The 25,368-nt window shown below is 32.9% G+C and overlaps 1 long non-coding RNA gene across 1 annotated transcript; it reads left to right on the forward strand.

Moving 5' to 3' along the window:
- Positions 1-19,217: 19,217 nt before the first annotated feature.
- Positions 19,218-21,658, forward strand: LOC127839082 (uncharacterized). Its single transcript, XR_008030143.1, has 3 exons — positions 19,218-19,685; positions 20,355-20,511; positions 20,787-21,658. It is a non-coding gene; the product is annotated as an uncharacterized LOC127839082 (long non-coding RNA).
- Positions 21,659-25,368: the final 3,710 nt, after the last annotated feature.

Here is a 25,368-nt window from a genome sequence, read left to right on the forward strand (position 1 = left end):
ACGACCTGGTTAGAGCAGACGCGCGCTTACATCTGTTTATAAAGCGGCACACGGCGGCCTTGCGTTTCATTGGTCCGTCCAACAGAGGCTTATCAGAACACCGCTTTGAATTCGTTATTTCCAAGAATTGTTTTCGTGATCTTATTCCAGGAAAATTAACAAATTTCGTGGGAAACGTGCTTGAAACATAAACCAGATTACCAAATAAGTTTTTCGTCGAAACGTTCTTTTAATGAACATTCTTTTGAGTTATATCACAAGATTAGAGTAAGAAAGCATTATTGTGTATGTAGAACAGATGAAAATTCGGCAGTATAAAAGAATTTGTGAAATGATATGTTGATTTATTATCCAAATTAATTCGAACATACGGTTATGCAAAAAAATGTTGTTGTTTAAGAACGTTAAAAAAGTACAGTGTATACGTGCCACTGCATTTAACTTTTTTATTTGATATACAATTATTTCACTATTTTGAGTTACAAAACATCTATGCTAGAGAGATTTCGGACAGTGCGTCTGCTACAACTATTAAATGATGGCTGTTAGATATACATTGGTGGGAGTAAATTTAACATAAACTGATATTGCTGTTGCAAAGTTTGATAACAATTCTGATGAATAACACTCTTATAAAAAAAGCATGAGATGTCTGCGATGCAGAGGTTTGATTTTTCAAAATTAATTGAAGAGACTTTGGTAAGGGATTGCAATTATTATAATTATTATTATTATTATTATTATTATTATTATTATCATCATCATTATTACTATTATTATTATTATTATAATTATTATTGTTATTATTATCATTATAATAATGATAATCATCATCATCATCATCACCATCATCATCATCATCATCATCATCATCATCATCATCATCATCATCGTTATCGTTATCGTTATCGTCGTCGTCGTCGTCGGTTGCGGCGGCGGTTTCGTCGTCGTCCTCGGCGGCGTCGTCGTCATCGTCGCTGTCGTCATCGTCCTTCTCATCAGAATCATATTCATCTTCATCATCATCATCATCATCATCATCATCATCATCATCATCATCATCATCATCATCATCTTCTTCATTATTAAAAGTATTATTATTTTTATTGTCATTATCATTATTATTATATTTTTAAATATTATTATTATTATTGCACCTCAGAAATCAATATTGCTAAAGCTCTTATTGACACAAGTATTATATTAATTAACTATTTTTTCAAACAATCATATAAAAGCAAAATCCTGACAAACTTCAGGATATTGAAATTGTTCAAAGACAAGAAACCCAATGTCAAGTTTGATGCAAAATAAAATACGCTTGCTTATAATTTTATGCTTAATTTTAGCTGTTGCAATACTTACATTTGTATTAAAACTCCGTGGCAGTTTAACGTTTTTAAAAGTATTTCTTAGTACTTAAGTAAATTAGGACGAGTGAACACATTGTTGACTTTTTTTATATCAAAGTCAAACTACTTTAACTATAGAGCGTTCTCATGGCATTACACATGTGAAACGAATACTATAACAGTAAACAAGGTCTCAACGAGTATAAAGATTGAATTATAACGAATAACGACTAATCTTCAAATACTTCAGGCACATATCATGTCTCAGTTGAATTTAGAAGAGCACCAAGAAAGAGATAAATTAAGGGAACAAGATGAAGCGGTAGTTTTATAATATTGTGCAATGATATAAGTTATGCACAATAACCGAAATTCGATTATATTATAAAGAAGAACGACCAAGACCAATAACATTAAAACAGTGTGTATTTATTAATACCAAGTAATAATTACTTGTTTTTAGCTGTTGAACTTTAAACTGTATAATACACAAAGATAAAAAATATTACATGTTAGAAAACATTTGTTGTCCAACTGTCATTGTTTATATTTTCTTTTTTACCGTTGCGTTGCGTCGGCTTTTTATCTCCTAAAATAAATATATTTTGTTTACTGGCGTCGGGAAATAATTTGCAATGTCATGATCAGTTTGTTTTTTACAAGCAAACATGTAATCAAAATGAGCTTTTTTATTTTAATTGTTGTTTAGGTTTTATTTTTTATTCATTCACGTGTTTAGCGTTTGCCTTGATACGCAATAAGTAAGTTAGTTACTGATTAAGTCGGTTGGAAAGTGTATCGGTCGCTGATTGGGTGGTTAAATGTTGGGATTTATGCATCTTATGTCCATCATGTGTAATTCTTATTCAAAATTAAATTTTAGCATTTTTACATGATAAACGCATGTTAACGCCTGCGATTTACACAGTGTGTCTTAGTCAGTGTTTATCGAAGATGTGATTTAGAGGTCGTTTATGTTGTAGAGTTAATATTGAAACTCAAATGCCTTTATTAATAAAATGTTTTGTTCATCTTTCTTATTCCAATATAATCAGACGAATTATTAAAGTTATCTTATTTACACTGTGCGATGTGATTCAGTGTCAGAAAATAAATATTCGTCTCTGGTCGTGTAACGAATTTATCTGAACGAATAAACACTCTTGATCCGGCATTATTACATTTAGCAATACTCAGTTTAAATGATGCCATCTCAATTATTGCCGTGGCGTCATTCCAAGATTGCTTTGAAAGAAAAGCTGGATTTGGTTACCTAAAACACAAAACATAAACCATTTCTATTTTATTAGTTGTTCGCGTATCCGCGCGAGAAAGAGTTGTATAATTTATGCAAGAGGTTTGATTTCTCCAACTATATTCATTCACACATGGAAAAATTATGTGAATATCGTATTAAATGGAATATTTTTGAACGGAGCTTATATAGAAAATAATCAATTGACAATATTTGTATTATAGGTGTCGCGGAAGAAATTATATATGAATGATTAAAATAGTCCACTATATCTGCTGCGTCTTAATGACGTAGTACAAGTCATTCATAATCCGAGGATATTATTAGATTCGGGAAAACAACGCAATTGTATAAGGTAACGCTTGTTTATATTCTCAATTTATAAAACGTTGAACATCAGTTCAACAATAACTTCAGGGATACGATAGACAACAACAAAAATGCTTCATAATCGCTTAAACCGAATATAAAAAACAATTAAATATAACAGGAATTATCTGTTTCGTAATCTCGTTCATGATTCTACAGAGGGGTTAAATTTGATATTTCTGGAAACCGTTCTTTCGTTCTCAACAGATAGCGGCGATCTTTTGTATTTACGGGTGTTAACATCGCAATTGTAGAAGGTTAAGCGTGTTTATAATCACAGTTCTCAATTTATAAAACGTTGAACATCAGATCACCAATTACTACAGGTATACTATAGAAAATTAAAAAACAACTAAATATAACAAGAAATATCTTTTAAAAAGAAAGTCGGCGTAAATGCTGACTTTGAAATAAAGTTTGCAATTTACGTTTCTAAATAAATAAACTGAAAACAAAAGTTTAACTATTGCGTTTTTTTTGTTTTACTTGTAAGTCGCATATTCACCGCATGAAATGTGTGTTATCATTGATAAACCACAAATTAGTGTAAGAAGATAAAAATTATACTACGGGAGGGCAAGAAATATCTTTTAAAAAGAAAGTCGGCGTAAATGCTGACTTTGAAATAAAGTTTGCAATTTACGTTTCTAAATAAATAAACTGAAAACAAAAGTTTAACTATTGCGTTGTTTTTTTTTTACTTGTAAGTCGCATATTCACCGCATGAAATGTGTGTTATCATTGATAAACCACAAATTAGTGTAAGAAGATAAAAATTATACTTCGGGTGGGCACATCATATGTGTCCTCACATGCCTTATTATGAGTATATTTCTTCACTATCGAAATATATCATATGTTAATATTTGATTTAAACGCAGTTTTCTTTCGACACATTTCATAGCCGCGCAGGGGTTTCGCTGTCGATCGCCATTGGCGCCAAATGGCGCTAAATTTTTAAAAGTGGCTCCAATTTTTTTAAAGTGGCGAATTAAAAAAAAATCGGTAAAATCCTATCCGAAAATGCATACTACGTATGGAAAGCACGCGACCGAGCATTAGCGGCCAGCGTCTGTCAGTTGTAAATATTGATTTACGACAATGTAAGCGACCTACAGTGCAGAGTATAAATTGAAATCACTGAAGCGTGTAAGTGTTACAAACGGTGTTTTTACTGCTATTGTCAAGTCTTATGGGAGTTATTATCGGATTTACGGCCCCTTTATGATATTGAGCAATACATTAAGTAACATGGGGACAAACTGTCACGACGATGAATTATTATAATGATTATAAGGGCCGCTATTTCTTTAAGCAAAACCATGGCATTGGGCTGACAAAAGCATTTAATTTCTCCACAAAAACAAATAAAAACTTGTTTCAACAGGTATTTGAAAGCATTTCTGTTTAATAGTTTCATTATTTTACTGTTCTTGGAAGGATATAATTTGATTAAGATACCAACAATTTCTGAAATAAAAAGTATATCGTTCACTCGATGTACTATATTTCGGATATGTTAAATTTCGGACATTTAAAGATAGGGACATGTAGGTGTTGGTTTGTTGTTGATAGTTTGTAAAAAATATTTTTATGTTATTTCAGGCAACTAGAATGAACGCCGCGAAAAAGTGGCAACAACTTTTTTGGGGCCAGTGAAACCCCTGGCCGCGTCATGCTTAAATGGGCCGTATGCGTTTCGGCCAGCGTGTCTTAAACGCAACATGTGTATTTGCGCAGTCTGGTCAGACGCGATGTTGTTCGCTATAAAATCACTCAATGTGTTATGGTCTCATTATGTATCTCCTGACCAGACTGAGAGATGCGCAGGCTGAATGGACTATATATATGATAGGCGCATATGGAATAAGACCCATTTTCCCATGACGAGGGTCATTAAAAATCTTATTGCGAATTGTTAATAGCACATTTTAGAACAATGCTTTTCGATACAAAATTGAATTCAAAATAGAATCCAGGCGTTCATTAACGATTTCCCGACGTGCTGACCGAGTACGTCAAACATTGTGGTTGGATAATTAAACGATTTTCCTCTTATCGTGACACTATACTATTTCGGTAATGTTTGTTTTCTCATCTTGAAAGCAAAACTGTGTTTATCGATAGTCAATTATATATTCCCCGGACGATTTACTAAACGAGTACTGACCCTGAAATTTTGCGAGATGGGTTTTAACGCGTAATTGTAACTGGGCCACAACTTGTGTCGTTTGACCATACAGAGAGAAGTCCGGAATTCCTTACACAGTGCTACATCATTTGGACTGAGCACAGATACGGCGATGTAGCCAAAGTTCAGAGGTTTTATCTCGAATCAGCCTATGAAATATTCGAAAATATTCACGCATGTCTGCTGGCGTTATGTAAAAGTCATTTAAGGTGAAAAGCTGACTAAAACAGCAATGCCGAAAAAGCGCATTAGTGCTCTAAACCTATGTTTATGAAGAAGAAGATTTTTATTTCAGAATCAGTAGGCCATAGGCCCATGTGAACATACAGATATGTACATAAACAGTAATAGCAAGTCACGTGACAAAATGAAAAAGAAAAAGTTGTGTTGAAATAAATCAAGTACCAATGCATTTAAAGGAATGAATTGTGCTAAATTATTAAATATAACAAAGATGCCGATTAATAATACGAGCAGAGGCAAAAAGGGAGGTTATCTGACAAAACGCAAATAAGCGGAGATGGTGTATATAATTATACATTTTTGTCTTGTAGGTTCTATATCTCTGTTCGTTTAATTTATGTCAACACAAAATATATACAGCGGTTATTTACAAATAACACATAATTTATTATACATCACAATGATTTGCTTCTCGTATATATCCGAATATTTATACATTTATTATTGATAATCGTAAATTTCAAAAGACAAAATTATGTTGATAATTTAATGATTTCTTACAAAGTTGCACAAAAGATACGCAACATGCATGAACACATTTCGTTGTTCTATTTTTTTTAAAGAGACACCGTGATCTGTCAATAAACACATGTGTTACAAAAGTACACATATAATGATACTTCAGTATTTGTGTTAAATATTTATCAATAAATAACCAGTAGAGACTTGGTGAACGAGAAATCATATCATTATATTACTCAATGCACATGAACGAATGATAATACTAATATTGTGCGTTGCACTATCAAAAGAGAAAATGGGTGTACTTTACAAATTACTGTGAAACCATTATTATTCGTCAGACATTAAATTTCGTCTTTTTCGTCCTTCGAACGATGGACAAATTCAAGATCCTAACGAACAATCATGTCACATATTTGAAACAAATAAGACTGAATTACCGTAGGCATGAGGCATTTAAATCCAGCGTAATCCACGCATATACACAGGGCTCGAAATGAACACTCGCCCACTCGCAAAATGCGAGTAAAAAATATTGCAAGGTAAGTTATAAGCCACTAGTATTGTTTGCAAGTAAAGAACTAGTGAAAAAACCCGAGTTATATTGCTAAATGCGTTCGATGGCGTAAACGCTAAATACCGTAGATCAATTGTTTGAACGTCCGCATACCCATATGCGGAAGCGCTCTCCTTGTTTGTAGACTGGTATACTTATAGTACAGATACCCGGATGGTATTGATAAAAAGAACATGAAACAGTCGACTATTCACACTCAAGTTAAATCCGGTTTTGACACAAAGGGATGTACATTATACAGTGTACTGACAACTGAAATTTCCTGTAAAACGCGAATGCAATAAGGCTGTATCGAATGCGTCGACTTCGTTTAGGTAGAATAGTGTTGATTAGCGCTAATTGTTAACAACTTTATTACTCATAGTGTGTATTGTGTTTTTCAGGGGTGTTGCAGATTATACAGCCAACACGCGGCGAATCCGGATAAAAGACAATACTATTAAACGCAATTGAAATATGACGATGTGTGATCAACAACTGACTGAAATATATTCTGCGCTTTTATAACAAATTCATAAAGAACATTTTGATTTGTGCTTGGTTGTTTGGTTTGGTTGGATAAAATATTTACGATGCAAAACGCTTGAAACTTTAATGAAATATGACCAAAATAATTTGTTTACGCTAATTATAACCCATAATGTTCGCACCTTCTCTAATTGGCGCCGATAAAGGTAAGATTGTTATCAGTTTGACCGTGATTGTAATGGAAAAAGACTAATTGGCAATTGGCTTCGTTGTTTAAAACACTCGTTAACGGTTATTCAGTCCTACTTATCCGCTAATCATAACAAAGAACGTGTCAATGACATAACATAATAAGGGACAGTTACTATCACCTGAAATAACAGACTTGTTAATTGGCATATGCCAAACAAGGCACACCTCCTGCAAGTGACTACCAAGTGTCACCCCTCTTTCCCCAGCACGATTTTTTCGCAACCGCTTATTACATGTATTACAAACATTACAAACAAATCGGACGTTTTTTTTTTCAAAACCAGAAATGGACGAATCTAAGTGCTGACGAAATAGTCATTTTTTTTAAAAAGGACGATATTTCGTGCTGACGAAAATAAATGGTTTCACAGTATGTATCATTTACAGATTTTCTGATTTCAAAACAAACATGCTTAGACGCCAAAGTACAATTTCATTTTTGCTTTCAAGCAGCTGCTTTAATTTAAACATACACCAAATATATTTTTTGATGTATTGTTTGCGTAAATCATGATATAATGAAAATTCTTAAATAAAGTGAAACTCGTCTCCAAGCTTAACACAAACAGTACATTTCCTATCTTCTAATGGGATACTTATTGGTCTATGCCACCTTCCAGACTCAACTTTTAGTTAATGAGAAAAAACAATTAACCTAGTGAAAGCAATCCTGAACTTTTGAACAATTATACACTTAAGAAACGTTGAAAATCAAAGTCGACTACCTCCCGAAAAAACGTTGCTCGGGTCGAGTTATCCAGATGATGGTGCCATAACCGGATATAACTATCATGAATACGTTGCTTAAAAACATACATAAAAACATCAATATCACCGACTCCTTGGGCAAGACTTCGTAGAAGCCCGTTGAGGTCAGTAAATCTCGGACTAAAGAAACCCAAGATTTTTTATCAGGGTATATATCTACATCAGCATAACATATTATTTACTATTCGAGTGTATTTGTTGTCATTGCTTATTAACGCTTTTAACCAATATCTAACAATTCTTATATATCTTTGATCTGCTAAACTTAATCTACCTAAAATGCCATATACAAAATCGTTTTGTGTGGAACGTTTGACTCTTAAAATTCGTTTACAATATAGAGTATGTACTCTCTCAATATTTACAGCATTATACAAAAAAAACTTCACATGAATAACTTAGAATAGGTACAACAAGTTTATCAAACAACTCTAATCTATGACGTATAGACACATCAGTGAAATTCAATAAATAACTGTCTAAATTGAAAATTGCTTTTTGTGCTTTACTAGCTAACGTACTCTGAGTTTCGCTAAAAGACCCACCTTGAGTAAATACAATACCAAGATAGGAGAAAGACAATTTCAATATTTTCATTATTAAAAACAAATTTCAAATTTCTTGGCAGCATTCCAGATTTTCTAAACACTAAGACTTTAGTTTTCTGAACATTTAAGTTAAAATACGTTGAACAACGTAAACTTTTTGACAAAAGTGTACAACGACGCAAACGCCAATATTTGATTGAATCACAAGAAAACTTTTTAAAAGCGTGCGAAGACAACAAATCTGGCGAGTTTTGGAAATCGATTGGGAAAAAAGGCTTAGGCTCGGAACGTACTAAACACATTGTGATGGAAACAGTACAAGAAGATGGTTCCTTAACAAATGCCAATGCTTAACAAACAAGGCACCGGGGCATGATGAAATACCAGTTGAAGTTATTCAGTCGGAACCTTGTACACATGTATATATTTCCTGCATAGACTTTTCTGTGTCTGCTTTGAGACTGGTAAGATCCCAAACTCTTGGAATCTGGGCTTAAATACACCGGTTTTAAAAACCCCTCTGTCGGACAAAAGAGACCCAACCAATTACCGGGGTATTGCAGTAACGGGATCGATTTACAAAGCATATTGTGCGGTGATAAATAATAGACTAACGAAGTGGGCTGAAGATAATATCGTTTTCGCAGACGAACAAAACGGGTTTCGGCGTAAACGAAGCACAATAGACTAGTTATCAACATTGACTGATATAATTGAATGTCGTAAAAAGAATAAACAATAAACCTTCGTAGCTTACCTGGATCATTCTAAGGCATATGACCGGATCCCGTGGCGCATTATGTGGTCAAAACTAGAAAAACACGGAATTCAATTGAAACTACTCAATGCTATTCAATCTTTGTATGAAAATGTGAAATGTGCTGTTAAAAAATGCAACGACACTCTGGGCCACGCCTGTCCCTCTTCTCGAAAAGGCATGCAAAATATTGATAACAGTCATTTTGGTACTTCTTACGATTGTGTGCATGGTTTTGTATATTTTGTAGTTCGAAGAAAGCCTTGGTCGCCAGTAAATGGATATGCGGATACCAATAAAACCCTTGTCACGAAGAAACCTATACTGCGATATGTGATGAAGGGTTCTTGTTTGCGAACACTATGCCGGATACATTTCTGAATGGTGGTGTCAAATCACTGGGGGTCAGGAATATGCGAGGAAATCTTATATTGATTTCTTACCCCAATATAACATACACCTTTCTGGAATGCAGTGATGGTAAGTCGTTAATATAACTGCTTCATTGTACATAAATTACTTTACTTCTGCGTAGCTGTCTCATTACACTTTTGACCTAGATTTATAGGGACTATTTATTTTAAATGATATGCATGCTATGCTAAAATCAAAGCTACCAAATAGTTCCTATTGCTTCGTCAATGCCAACATGCCGTGTTAAATCGTATTTGTTTGATTAAATAAAACAGTGGTTATGTGTCACACAAACAACTTTGTTTATAATTTTCGTGATTTACTAAATACGGCTCAGTGTAATTGACATATTAAATAGAAAGTCTTATGTGATACGGTATTGATTGTTTTATTTGCAATGAACACTTCTGTCGAGGGAGCATTATTTTAATTAACTTTTTTTAATTTAAGTAGTAACACACAGTTATTAACAACAATTGTTTTGTTATAAATTAAATGGTATTTTTAAATATTGAGCAGGTATGGACTTATTGTTTTATTATGCATATCAGCGAGATATTGTGCCCGTGCATTTGAACTGCTTTATATAATGTTGTCAAGTAACATCATTGAGTCGCATAAACAACTTTGATTGTATATAAAATCTGTAGTGTGTTAAGTAATTTTCAGGCAAAAGGAGGTTTATAAATATGGTACCTGAATGTTGGTACAAATCAACTAACGCTATGGTCAATAAGGGTGGAAGCTATACTCCTATAAGCATATCTCTTTATAATATAAGTGCAGTTAGAATTACTGGTTTCTTATTTTATTATTTTTAAAATAAATTAGTTTGTGATTTTCAAACAATAGCTCGTTTGAAGCCATGGGCACCCGCAAATGGATACACCTCAAGTGAAGATTTGATTAAGAATGGGAAAAACTATACTCTTCGCTGCAATGATGATTGCTTTGTGAATTATGATGTGTTCCGACAAAATTACTTGAGAAAATATGTGGACGTCAGAAACATTCTAGGAAATTTCATGTACGACGGCGTTCACCCAGTAAAAAATTTGACATGTAAAGATGGTAAGTATAGTTGGCAATAGTGCATGGTTTGAGTATTTAATGTTAGTTGTATTTTGACAGGTACGCCATTCAATAGTGCGCGCACATTTTTGAAAATAATAAATATCCTTTTTTAGTTTAAATATTACATTCATTTGTACGTGCATTTATATTTATTATACCTAAGCTCGATGCAACTGTATGTTTTTATATGGAGATCAAAGACGATAGTTGATACAGCAGTACGTTCTTTATGTGTTTCAAAAGTAAATAACTTTCAACATATTACTGAATTTATTTGAATGAATATATTTGAAACGTGTTAATATGGTCTTTAAAGTTAGAGACAAAATAATCATACTCTCAGAAGCCTCAAGTTGTAAAGACAGTTATTTGTAGTTTAAACGAAATGTTGACTTGTACCGATGTTTTGTATTTTATTGTCTCGAGATTTATTAGATTGTTTGTCTTTAGTTATTTTGTCATTCATGTTCGTCATTCTGTTTTAAACAACACTATTCATTATAATTCAAGTATGTGAACACAAAATGATTTAAGTTTAGTTTAAACCTATTTGTTTTAGCTCGATTGCGTCGAAAGCCTAAGGCTTATTTGAAACGCTCTTGATTCCGTTTCCGTTTCCTCCCGGTCGCTTGGCGTACACCATATCCAGTACACCAAGGCGACATTAACGTTTGACGTTTATGATTGATGTGTATTAGTATTTTTTATAAGAATACTTAAATCTGCTTGATCAAGCTGTTGTACATAAATTTATATATACCCAATATTGTTAAAATATGCAACGACACACTGGGCCACAACTCACGCCTGTCCCTCTTCTCGAAAATGCATGCAAAATATATATATATATATTTTTTTTTATTCAATATAAAACATACAATGTAAATATGTGCATAAGCAAAAACAAAGGTGGTATAATACAACAGTAATAATATCAAACACATATTATACATGATATGCTAGGATATAATGTTTATTTGCTTTGGTTGCATATGGTGTATGCTGTTATTTTTAAATGTAATAATCAATCCTATAGATGAGTTGCGTAGAGTTAGGTGGATGACAACTGGACTGGGTTATGAAAGTTTATGCGTTTCCATTTTTGTTCAAAAATATGAAGTTTATCGTTGTTGAGGGCTATTTCTTTTTCAATTTGGATCTTTAGTTTTAAATAGTTTATAAAACAGTTGAAAGTAGGTATTTGTTTTTTGTATTTGAAGCTAATTATAAATTTTTTATTAATATGATAATGTGATTCACAGTGTTATTAATTTCTGGTATTTTAAAAGTATTCACACCGAAACTGATATTTAAGAGAGACAGTTTTAATTTTAATTGTTGTTTCTCTAGAAAAGTTGTTAACTGGTTCCATAGAGTTTGAATATGTTTGCACTCCCAGAAAAGGTGTTCTATTGTTTCAATGTGTTCGCTGCATATATCACATAAATTTGTGTTGGATAGGTTGCACTTTAAAAGGTATTTATTTGTAGCTATAATTCTGTGGACATATTTATATTGAAAGTTTCTCAGTGTGCTATCTATAGTTGTTTTATATGGCATGATAAATATTTGTTTCCAATTTAATTCTTGTTCTCGAAGAATGCTTTGCCATTTATTTTGAATCTTGGAGTTTTCTGCAGGGTGTTAAATTTGTAGTTTGTAAAATATTTTGTTTGTTTTGTTTTGTTTTGCAAGTATGTTTTCCGTGAATGATGTTCGAGTACATGGTGTGTTATTTGTATTAATTGTAGATTTAATGTGTAAGGGTATGCTTTTAATTAATGTGTAATACATTAGGAAATTGCCTGAAGGTATTCCGTATATATAACATATATTCTCAAAAGAATAGAAGTCTTTTATTCTGTAATCGTACACTTGGTCGACATATTTAATGTTTTTTTCAAACCAATGTTTATAGAAAAAAGTCTTATTGTTTGAAATTATGTCTTTATTGTTCCATAGAATAGTTTTACTGGTGATTTGGGTTTCTAGATTATGAGTAACATTAGTTCATGCTGATAAAACATTTGATAGAAATATGTTTTCGTTTGCAATTTCATGCAAAATGGTATTGCTGATGTTACATTCAAAAAGTAAGGAGTCACCATATTTTTTTAGGATTTTCTGGTAGAATAATTTCCATTTACTTGTATTGGTATTATCTAGATATCTTTTAACCCAGCTGCATTTGATTGCATTCAAGAATGAGTAGATGTCCGTTAATTGGATACCTCCATTTTCTACAGATTGAATTAACTGAGTTCGCTTAATTTTATCAGGTTTACCGTCCCATATGAAATTAAATATTTCTGATTGTATATCTTTAATAATATCTTTTGGTGGGTTTGGGAGAACTGTTGGTGTATAAATTAATTTAGGTAGTGCAAACGTTTTCAACACCGTGTTTTTTCCGATTAGTGTTAGTTTACAATGCTGCCATGATTTTAGACAGTTTTTAAATTTTTGTAGTTTAGGCAGTATGTTTTTTAGAACTGTTTCATTTTCATTGTTTGTGAATGTTATTCCTAACGTTGTTGCTTCATCTGATGTCCAGTGGAATTTCATTTCTTTTTTAAGTTGAATATTACTTTGTTTAAATTTACCTACTCGTAGCACAGTGCATTTACTTTTGTTAAGTTTAAGACCCGATGCCATTCCAAAAAGGGTAAGCGATTCTATAAGATTATTGAATGAGTCAATACTGTCATTTAAAATATAAGCATGCAAAATATTGATAACAGTCATTTTGGTACTTCTTACAATTGTGTGCATGGTTTTGTATATTTTGTAGTTCGAACAAAGCCTTGGTCGCCAGTAAATGGATATGCGGATACCAATAAAAACCTTTGTCACGAAGAAACCTATACTGCGATATGTGATAAAGGGTTCTTGTTTGCGAACACTATGCCGAATACATTTCTGTTTGGTGGTGTCAAATCACTGCGGGTCAGGAATGTGCGGGGAAATCTTATATTGATTTCTTACCCCAATATAACATACACCCTTCTGGAATGCAAGGATGGTAAGACGTTGATATAACTGCTTCATTTTTATATAAATTACTTTACTTCTGCGTAGCTGTCTCATTACACTTTCGACCTAGATTTCTAGGGACTATTTATTTTTAATGATATGCATGCTATGCTAACATCAAAGCTACCAATAATTCCTATTGCTTCGTCACTGCTAACATGCCATGTTAAATCGTTATTTGCAGTTCAAACGAAATTTTGACTTGACTTGATTCATGTTATGTTGAACATAACGAGCTTGATATAATTATATTTTTAGTATCATTCAATGTGCGTACCTTCGCTTTGTCAAAGATCATAACTTGAATTCATATGTATCACTCAGCGCTACCACTTGGATGTTATAGATGTAACCTTCACATGGTATTTGTTGACGCATACTAGTATTTGATTTATGTTCTTTTGAGCGCGCATTCTAAACTGCTGTATATTATGTGCGGTCAGCGCGCACTTTATACTTTGATATTATATGTTTGCGCGCGCATTTTTGTACTTTGAGCTGTAGTTAGTATGTAGAAATAAAGCTCTCTTTTCCCCCTGAATACTTTGTTTGGTCTAAGTTTAAAAGAATCTTTGCAAAAACCAGAAAATATATACCTTTGATACAAGTTTGTATTAATAAATCGAAAAATAGTATCTTCTTTTATCGAATATTATAATCGTAGAATATTCTATTATTATATATCTTTTTACATATTTTTTGTTATCAAATTAAACGTATTTATTATTTTTCTTTTAAATATGCAGCGTAAGGTAAATGGAAAAAACATGGTTCGTAATTTAGGGTAATCGACGGGCTCTATTGTCTCTTAACGTATTTTTAAAACTTATAGATTTCTCTATGCAGTGCATGAAAGCAATTAATAAAAATACATTACAGATAAGATATATGTAAAATACTACATTCCAAATATTTTCATTCGGGCTCAGTCATGGGTACCAAGAAATGGACATAATGATCGAAATTCAGTGTTGCACGACGGCAAGAGTTATAAGGCAAACTGCACAGATGGTTTCATGTTCTTCAATAAAAAGACAAAGACATTCATTGGCAAGGATGTTGCGTCCATTAACGTAAAGAACGATCAGGGTGTGCATAAATTGCCTAATTACATAAGTCTTTCTACGGATGATTTAGAGTGTAAAGACGGTACGTGCAATTTATATGTTAAGTTATGATTGTATTTGCGGAATGAGACTGTCTTTTGGGAGTAGGGCAACTGGCATCAACTACAAATTACATTTGAAATCCACAGTACTGTTGAAAACAAACATGGTGCTTGACTTAAAGATTCTCACAGATCGATGACAACATAATGTCATTATTTTTTTGCGTATGTGTGCAATACATATCGATAATAGTTATAATCTGACTTATTTTATAGCTTTGCAACTTGTGTGTATTTACGGGAACACCACTTTTTTAGCCAAAAGCTACCTGGTTTTAATTCAACACAGTTAGCCAAAACAGTGCGTGATGAATGATTAAAGACAACTTGCATTCGAGACTTTTTGAAGTCTCTAGACATGCGTATGGGAATTAATGCATGCACAAAATGTCAACACAAATATGCATAATTAATACATAATACAATCATAATTTTTTATTGTCGATAATGCATTTATACTATTATTCTTACCTCACATAATGTGATATGTTGTATTTTACGAGCAAGGTTTGTAAAGATAGCCATATATTATTATAAATCTGACAGCATATATTGATATATGTGTTTGCCTAAATTAAACAGAAATGGGAGATCCACGAGCAAATAATATGAAATTTATCAGTTCGTAATTTAAATTTAGTATTGTTTTAAATTAAGATGGTGAGTTAATTCAAAATCCAATGTCCACAAGCAATGTTGTCATAGGAAGTTTGTATTAACACATGCTTCAAGTTATGATTTGTAATGAATGAAGTATAATGATCGTGAATTGCGTTCAGTATATACCCACTGCAAGAAGGAAAGTGCGTGGACTATAAAGGATGATATTGTTAGTCATTTTTTGTAATGTTTGACGTTACATGTATGTCCCAACAATTCCATCCATTATCTAATAAGATGAACTTAGGAAGAATTTTTAATAATAGTTGAACTGTCCAGATATTTATTTGTGACTTTAAGATTTCAATGTTAATATGGAATTGTGCCGTGGGGAATTCATGGTATACGGAAGAAACTCCCACCTCTCCGGTATGGCGACCAAGAACCAAACTCACATTCTTCGGGAGTGGGCATGACACTCGGATTGCCGATTTTAGAAGCGCTTTTATCAACCAAGGCGCTAAGTGTACAACGCTGCATGTACTATTAATGTTAATATATTGTTCTGACTTTTGCTCATTTTCAGCTGGTTGTACAAAACCGGGTGGCAATATAATCAACCTGCCGAAGGACTTATATTTTCACCAGGAGACTTTCAAAATTACGCACAGCAACTGCGAATCGGGCTACTCTCTTGAGGAAGAACACAAAACAATCACGTGTGACCGTGGTAAATGGTCAGAAGATGTGAACTGCAAAAAAAGGTTTTCACTTTGAATACAAATAACATTATATAAAGATCGAATTTTCTTAACTTCCACGTGGCACATATACATGTAGTACACTCTCAAAGAGTTTTGTTTCGTTTTACCATTTACTGGCCGTATTGGTGGTTTATTTGGCTGTTGTTAATCGGACACGTTAATATTCGTATTAAAAGCGATATTAAACGATTTTGTCAAATATTTATTAATTTATATAAAATGTGTAAAAAACTTATTAAACATATATTTCAATATAAATTAAAATAAAAGTTAAGAAGAGCATGTGTCGAAAAATGCGAAATAAGCCAGATATTTAATACTGAAATCGAAAATGTATGTACAGTCGAATTCGCCACGTGTAAATCATGCATGTACGATGTGAATCTAAACTTAGTTTAAAGGTTCATTTTAAATTCCTGTAACAATATTAATTCATACGACACACGAACACTAACTAAACAGACGAATGCTTCGGTTATTGTAGGAAAATATGTACGAAATATCTTCGTCACAATCGGCACGGGCGCTAATTTGTCTTTGCTGCATTTTATGAAATTCATCTTCAATGTATAATTTGTCTTGCCTATTTTGTATTATTGTAACATATTTTATCAATATATTACACTTTAACAAATATAAAAAATCGTATAATCTCGCTTTAGTAGATAAAGATTGAATAGTTTAATGAAAATTACTCCTATTGGCATACAACAATGTCATTCGTTTCTAAAAGAATATGTGTTTTAACATCAACAACTCGGCGAGCAGCTTAAAATTATGCGCTAGATTGTATTGTATTTATTTGATATGAGGTCGACCAGTATATAATTAGGCATGTGTTGTTTTACAAGTTAAATGCAGTATTAAGTATCGCATAATGAAGATATAATACATGATGATACAATACATTTATGAATGTGTATTTCAGTTCAAAGCACGTTATATCATATTGTGTATATAACCATTTAATATTGCTGAAGTTTTTACTGTTAAAGTTGTGGTACTTATGCTATAGGACGAATTTAAACGTCCTTTTTTCAGATTCGTCGTGCGTGCTATTGACAGTTTTGCAAAGAGACATTATAAAATGACGATCTACTATTTCTTATAAAGTAACTGCATCGTTAAAATCAGCTTTTACGCAGTTATATCACATCCCTATAAGGCACTCGGATGTGCCAAACAAACTGTTTAAGAATAATATAACTAGAATAATGCACTTTTAATACAAAACGAAAGTTAGTGGACTTTTGGCTGAGTTACCATTTGTGTGGCTTTGTTGAGGTTCATAGGTATATCGCATTCACGATTTCGACATTGTTAAATCACGCGTAACACGACTGCCGAGATAAGGCGAGATTTAGGGTTCGGGGTGGGGTCTGCCAGTATTCGCTCTACATGACACACCTTACCTATCCGCTATATTGACTTTATAAATAGAATAAAAGCGATAAACTGCCGATGTATTACTAATAAAAACAATCATTATTTTTATTATAACGTTCAACGACCATCTGCTCGATACTAGTTCAGTACCATTGTAATTAACGGCGCCGTAATTAACTACTGACAAAAATAACAAGATCATACCTTAATTACTGTACTGTGTGCAAAAACCTGTCAGAAATTAAAACAACCCAGATTATTATAATTTTTGAGTGCAAGTAAATTTAAACCCACCCACACATTAAAAAATAAACTTTTTTTTTAATTATATTAGCTCATTTTTCTAAATTTTCAGAAATAAAAACCAATTGGTATTTGCACATTTCAGTGCACATAAGACTACTTTATTGTTAAATATGTTTGATTTGTAAATTGTATAATAATCTATATATTTTTATTAGTTATGTTGCAAGCCTAACTTGTTGTGCTTTTAAAATGCATAACAATCAAATTGTTGACAACTATATTATTATTTAAGATCATAATTAAGCAAAAGTAAGTCCCCAATTCAAAGCTTACCCCGGCCAGCTAAACCGATAGAGTGCTGATCTCTTACTCACTCATGGGTTGGTAAGTTTAAGCTTCAACTCGGGTTCATCTCATAGAAATAATTACACCTTAGGCTACCCTGTCTGTAACCAAAATTGCAGTTGAGGGTCACCGGCATACATGTATCAAATACGATGCATGTGCTTATGTTAACATTTCCTGAAGATTCAACCACTGAGCAGAATTACTAAGTTAACCCATTTTATTAATGAAAAAAAAAAAAAATACTATTAGATGTATCCAAAAAGACAAACCAACTAGTACCTACTAGTACTTTCATAAGGAACATCATCCATTAACCATCTATACTTCAAGGTATTTTGGCTCTACTACATCAACAGGAATTAGCGTTCGGTTAATGTTGTCTGTGTTAATCATAGGGATTACAATTTATAATATTTCATCCCAACAATAAAAACTTTACAATGATAGTAAACATTTTACAGTCAGGTTTTACTTCTATAAGGGATTAAAAACTAAATAGTGAATCAGTTTTTGAGATGAGCTTGTACCAAACACACACACAAGCTCCTGCACATACACACACTTTAATGAGCAAGTTTTTGAAGTGTTACAGTTATTGCTTGTTGGAATGTGTCAGACTAACCAGCATATACAAGCAGTCTACACTTTAGCATTTTTGAACAACAGCGGCAGACCGAATCTGTATGCATTTAATTTAATACAACAGATTAAAATACCCACTATCCCGACAATATGAATCTGGAAATTTTAATGGCCCATACTCCACCCGCTTTTGGCATGTTTCGTTTTTACCTTCTTTAAAATCGAAACAAAGCATAAACATGAACGACAATTAAATCAAAGATATTAAGCTAATAACAAATTACAAAAAAATCATACCATATAAGTTATATCTTTTCATGCTACGGTTTGCAGGCCACCACTCTATATATAGTACAGATATTCAAATTAAAGCTCCTAACGTGTTTCAGAATGTAGGGCCATTTTCAGGCGCACAGCTGGGATCTACCTATTGTATAAGAATAATTCCCCTTTTTGTAGTTAGAGGTTAAGAGTTGAGATTTTAATGCACACCACATCTTCTTGGTAATTGTATGAGTTGAACGACACTGACTGTGTATGTCCGAACTCTTGTAATTTCAGTTGTAATATAATATATTTATTTATGTTTTATTTTGATACTCCACACCTAAAAATACTTTTACTTGTTTCAATTTAGATGTATTTGTTTAAGCTATCGTTTATAAAATACGCGTTGTCACTGCTGATGAACGTGTAGCTGGTACAGACGGAAACGTGACCATAAGGCTGAAAGGAACCGCTGGGAACACTGGGATCATAGGGCTGCCTGGACGATTCGAACAAAATAGCATTGTTGACATTGCCAAGCTCCTTCCTGATGTTGGAACTGTACGTTTTAAATACTGATGTTTATGGACTTTTCGCTGTAGATACTTTTCTCTTAACACAGAGTAAAAATACTTTGTAAATAAATAACCATGTATTTATGGTTCTGGTTGTAAAAGTAAAATGTAATTGTTTGCTTTTATTGAAGAATCATTCATTTTGAAATGTAAGATCTATATTTAAATGTAACGCACGCGCAAAATGTGGTACATGTATTAATAAAAAGTGTTAATAAAACTGAACACTGACGAATTCTAGTGTACGGACATTAATATGATAAACGTACACAAATCTACCACATTCTTATACATAATTTGTCCGACAACATTACAATGCGTACCAATTTATTTTCCAAACAAGAAAATGTTTTCCTTTATCCCGAAAACAATCTTCGTGAAAGTTGTGCAAAAACGTTTCATGTTTTGTGGCATCATTTTTTGTATTAGTTTTATATTAGTCAAGTTCGTATTTCGATAACGTACTTTTTGTTCGATACACTCTTATAATTTTCACCCGATGGTTTATTTACAATCAACACAGCCTTTATAACAGCAATTTAAGGAATTTCTTTTCGTAAAATACCTTTTAAACATTGACAAGTGTTTCACGTACGTGAAAACGGACACACGATGTAGTTTAGTGGTGTGCTGATAAGTTGTTTATTTACTTCAGATCATAACAATTACTATTGGAGTAACTCGTCTTAACATGTTTGACGGATGGAAGCCCAGCCATGTGACTGTACACGATACACGGCGAAAACATTTCTACTTGTTTCAACACGACGGAACTGAATTGGACAATAGATCAATAACACTTGGACTGAACGGTTATTTTTATATTTTAACATCATATGTTAACTACATACGTTTAGTAATAATAATTACACATTATTAATTATTTTTGTAAAAATATTATTATTTACTGAACTATAAGGCAAGTATACAACACAATCTTGATGAATGAGTGTTGACACAATACAATTATATGAGCATTTAACGTTATCTACCATTTACCCAATTCCCTCCTAATATATGAAGACATATATTCCTATTGAAACTTGTTTTGCAAATTGACTGTACACTTTAGTAAATTTTATTTCAGGATGTGTTACTACATATACGATACAAAGGGGCTTTCTCAGAGACCGAGGACAGTATTATACGCTCAAATATGGTATTAATACGGTATCCGAATGTATGATGTTTTGTTTACAATATAACTGTTTTCAAGCAGAGTATATGGCGCCGAATAAATCATGTGGTATAGCTACACGTTTTACTAGACCGGTAACTGAACGGAGAGATGATGCAATACATGTGCTAACACCGGATTGTGTGCGTATGTGACAATCCAGTACATCCACGAAACATCATGTTTGGCATGATTGAATAAATTTCTAACAACTTAACATCCTATAATACCAATTATATACGGATTTAACTTAACAAATTTAAGGATATATTATGTACACAATCATTGACGTGTTTGTCTAAATTAAATTGCTAAAATCCGTTTTAGTGACTTAACATTTAAAGAATGAAATCCTGTAAGTAAATGTACGTTCAGGAATAGCCTCATAGTGGATTTTAAATGTAAAATTCCTTTTGCGGTTTTATTCAAAGATTTATTCTTGGCGAAGCGGTGCTTTTGATGCTTTAAAAAAGTGTAACTATATATAAAATGCATGCGTAGAATTTCATGAAAGTATCTATAAATAATTAAATTGTTTTAGTGTAGTAATTGTCTTGTGTTCCCTGTAACCATGTTCAGAGTTTTGTAATACGTCATAGAACAAATGCATAACAGCGTCCATTTTTATTTTAAATGAAGCATGTTACCATTTTTATTACATAGGGTGGACTATATTTTTTAATATAAAAAAGAAACAGATAATGTTAGGAGATGTATTTACATAAAATGTATCCATGTGCCGTGTAAGGCATGAAGTGTCAAAATAAAAATTTGAGAATGTATGTATTCTATTTCTTATTAAGTATTGACTACATGATATAAATAATGCAATACATTAAAATGTTGGTCGAGATAGTATAAAAACTATTTCAACATATACATTGTAATGAAAAGGATTTTAAATCTTAATAAATATAACAACATAAACATTCACTGGTGTAGCGATCAAGAAAAAGAATGTTTCATAAACCAAATTATTTATCTAAAATGTAATTTTCAACACAGCAAATGACACAAAAGCTCTTAAGATTGGAACATTTCTTCAAGAAAGCTCTACAATGTCAGTTTGTCAAGGAGTATCTACACAAAACCACATATTTATACTTGTCATGCATATATCTAGTCAGTTTACATTAAGGGGTCTACCAGTTTTGTCACTCAAGGCTTTACACCGACAGCGCTTTTAAAATTCAAGTTTTAAGAAATATGAATCTATTTGTTAAGTGTCAGAACACAACTCAATTTTGGGCCGAAGTTAATAACGGGTATTATCTTACCTCGTACATATTTTGTTGTTCTTTCATTGTCTTATACCTCAGTCTCAAATAGAGACCGATCAAAGTCTTATCAGCGGACGCCGTATTTTTCCGCTCTTCAGGCTGGCGCTCTGCCGATGATCGCACGGACACCTGGTCATTTTGCAGCATCGGGCGGCGTCCGATTTAATTTTAAGTATCACTAAATATTTTACCCGACGTCAGGTCCGGGAAGGAAACGAGTTGAGATCGAAAAAAGATCGGACAAATAACGCACTGTTATCGCCCGGCGATCGCAGGACATCTGATTGATTGTATCGGCAAATTTCAAGGTATTTCCCGTGGACATATTCATCAGTCGGCGACCGTCTGATTGCCGGAGGGCCTCCGCACGATGACTGACGGACGCCGGACGGAGATCGTCTTGATTCACGTACAACGAATCAGAGGTGGGCGGCGTAAACCGTGCGTTGATCGTCCTATCTTAAAAGAATGAAATGAAATGACATTCATGAACTTAAACAAGAATATATATTTATGCGTAGAAAGGTGAGATCCTTTGAAAAGTCAGTTGTTATGTTAGTATTTTATTCGATGTTCAAAAAACCAGTCCAAAGTTTGATGGGCTCCGGATCACTATGAACAAATCGGTTGAATTCTCAGGTTAGCACACAATGTCATACATGAAAAAAACAACAGGTACGCGACTTTTTGTGTACTATATTTTTCTACTATGCATACGCATTGAAGAAGTAGTCAGAAATTATATGTACAACAACCAATTGTTCGTTATGCACATCAAAGCGATAAAAACAACTCGCAAAAATTGAATATTTTAATATAACTAAGCTTTTGCACATGCTCTGAATAGGCAAAACTTACGGTCTTAATATTTGTATTGCCTGAAACCTGATACTAGATTTCAACCGACAACGCGTGAAACCCGGTTTTAAAAGGACAGTCATATTGTAATTGCTTAAACAAATCTTATTCGCTATTTTACCTCGGAACACATGCATTGTGTGCACGAAGATTTGGACAAGAGACATTGGCTTTACACAATTTATCTGATGAATGATAAAGTTAGTCTTTTACACACCATAAATACTCCATATTTAATAGTAGAGGACACTTACCATAGTATTTGCTGTAACATGTCCGATTTTTACATTGACCCGTAAACAGGATCATTAGTTAAGCCGTCGACACTGACAATGTACTGCAGCATATCGTAGAATGCCTGTACAATATGAAAGTAACTGTCTGTGCGAGCTGCATGAGGCATATATGTGATGATTGACACACTAAAAATAACCTAGGTATTTCGGCAAGGGGCATATACTTTTCAAGAGATGTGATATATACACATGCTAAACATATGTACATGTACTTGATTTAAAACTATGAGCTAAATGCTTGATAACATTCGGAAAAGCTTTTGTTTGCCATTATATAACACATAAACATATCATGTCATTATGTGATATTTGAGCATTAAGTTAGCCTTGGTTAGACTTGAATTGGAATTAAAAAATGTTGACATTTATGATTGTTGTCTTGTGAGCTCATGAAAAGCATGACTGACTAGTTTGTCAAGACAGTTTTGTTTCTACGATAAATCTTAGTAAACTAAGTCAATTCTATGGCGACAGACATGGTAAAAGGAACCAAATATACAGCATGTTTTTGTTTAAAACAAACCCACATGGGAATTAATGAGTCTAGAATTTGATAGACCAACAATTAAAGTATTGATTCAATAACATTCGAATGCATGGCAAACAGCAATAAGTTTTTTTAATTTTTCCAAATTGGTTACAAATGGACAGCACCAAGTTACGTGTGAATCAAGATTTCATAAAAAAAAAACATATAAAGTCTCTATCAATGGAATAAAAAGCTATTCAAATGTTTTTTTGTTATAAAGCGTTATTAGCAATATCATATGTTTGCTGTTAAAACACTTGCAAAAGGGATATACTATTTGGCAGTTAACAGTTTCTATTCTATAAGTGGCCCTGTACAAAAAATTTACTTTTTTCATCTAAGCTCATTACTGACCACTCCCAATGGATCTTATTGTTAATATAGACTTATTTTAAAACGTGTTTGAAGTTAGCAAATTTAGCCTATTCAGCTTGTTTAGTGAAATATACATCATATAAAGCCCATGTTAGCCTATTTAGCAGCCATTTGAACATATTTAGCCTATTCATATGTATAAATGCATTGTTAGACCCGTTGCTTTACACATCATGGTTTGTTTGGCATAGAAAATAATGCTTTGACAAACGAAACGCACATAACACCACTTAAAAAAGTGAATGTAGTCCAAATATTCAATAAAAAAAATTGAAAATAAATACCGGCGCATGTTTATCAAATCATCTTAAACACAACCCCAAAATATTTATATATTTATATTTTATATGTTTGTCTGGCTATATAACCTGCGTAGTTGATATATGCTAACTAATTCGGAAAGGTAGTCACATTTAATTAGAATCCTCCGCCGCGGATGCTGTGGTCAGATGTGAATGTCAAAGTAAGGTTGTTGCTAATGGAAACGTAGACCAAGTGTGTCTTTCCGCAGAATGTGTTAGTCCGTGACCCAACCACTATCGGTAATACTCATACCTTGAAGAAACAATGGTACCAACTCACAGAAGTGATACGTGTTTGAAATGCAAACAACAGTACGCTTACCATCACTATGCAAGGTTTATATGTTTATAGCATTGTGTTTATACCATATGAAAAACGTATTTAAATATAAAATTATGTCATACATTTTTACCATGTTCAGTCAATACAATGTTCATGATAAACACGCTAGTAAAATTCAGTTAATACATACTATATGTTCGAGTCAATAAAGTTTCGTACCTGCTCTCTCGAAAGTTTTTGTTTTAATTAATCGTTTAAATTGCAACAAAAGACACCAGTTGTTTTGTTTTTTTCAAACAGTAAATAAATCAACCGCAACACGATAAATTCCAAACGGTCATGTTCTTTGGTGACCGACAGTTAGAACTGGCACCTAATTAGAAATATTCCGAATTTATGAACACGTGATGTCCATCCGGTGCTTTGATCTTCCACTTAAACGTTGTATTAGCTCGCAGTAAAGTAAACATACAAATGATGGGTATTCAGAAGATACCATCAAAGGGGCATATCACAACTATGGTTTGCTTTATGCTTCACAATCCACCATGAATAGTGTACTTATTAGG

The sequence above is a fragment of the Dreissena polymorpha genome, chromosome 7, assembly GCF_020536995.1.
Source record: "Dreissena polymorpha isolate Duluth1 chromosome 7, UMN_Dpol_1.0, whole genome shotgun sequence".
Classification (NCBI taxonomy): domain Eukaryota; kingdom Metazoa; phylum Mollusca; class Bivalvia; order Myida; family Dreissenidae; genus Dreissena; species Dreissena polymorpha.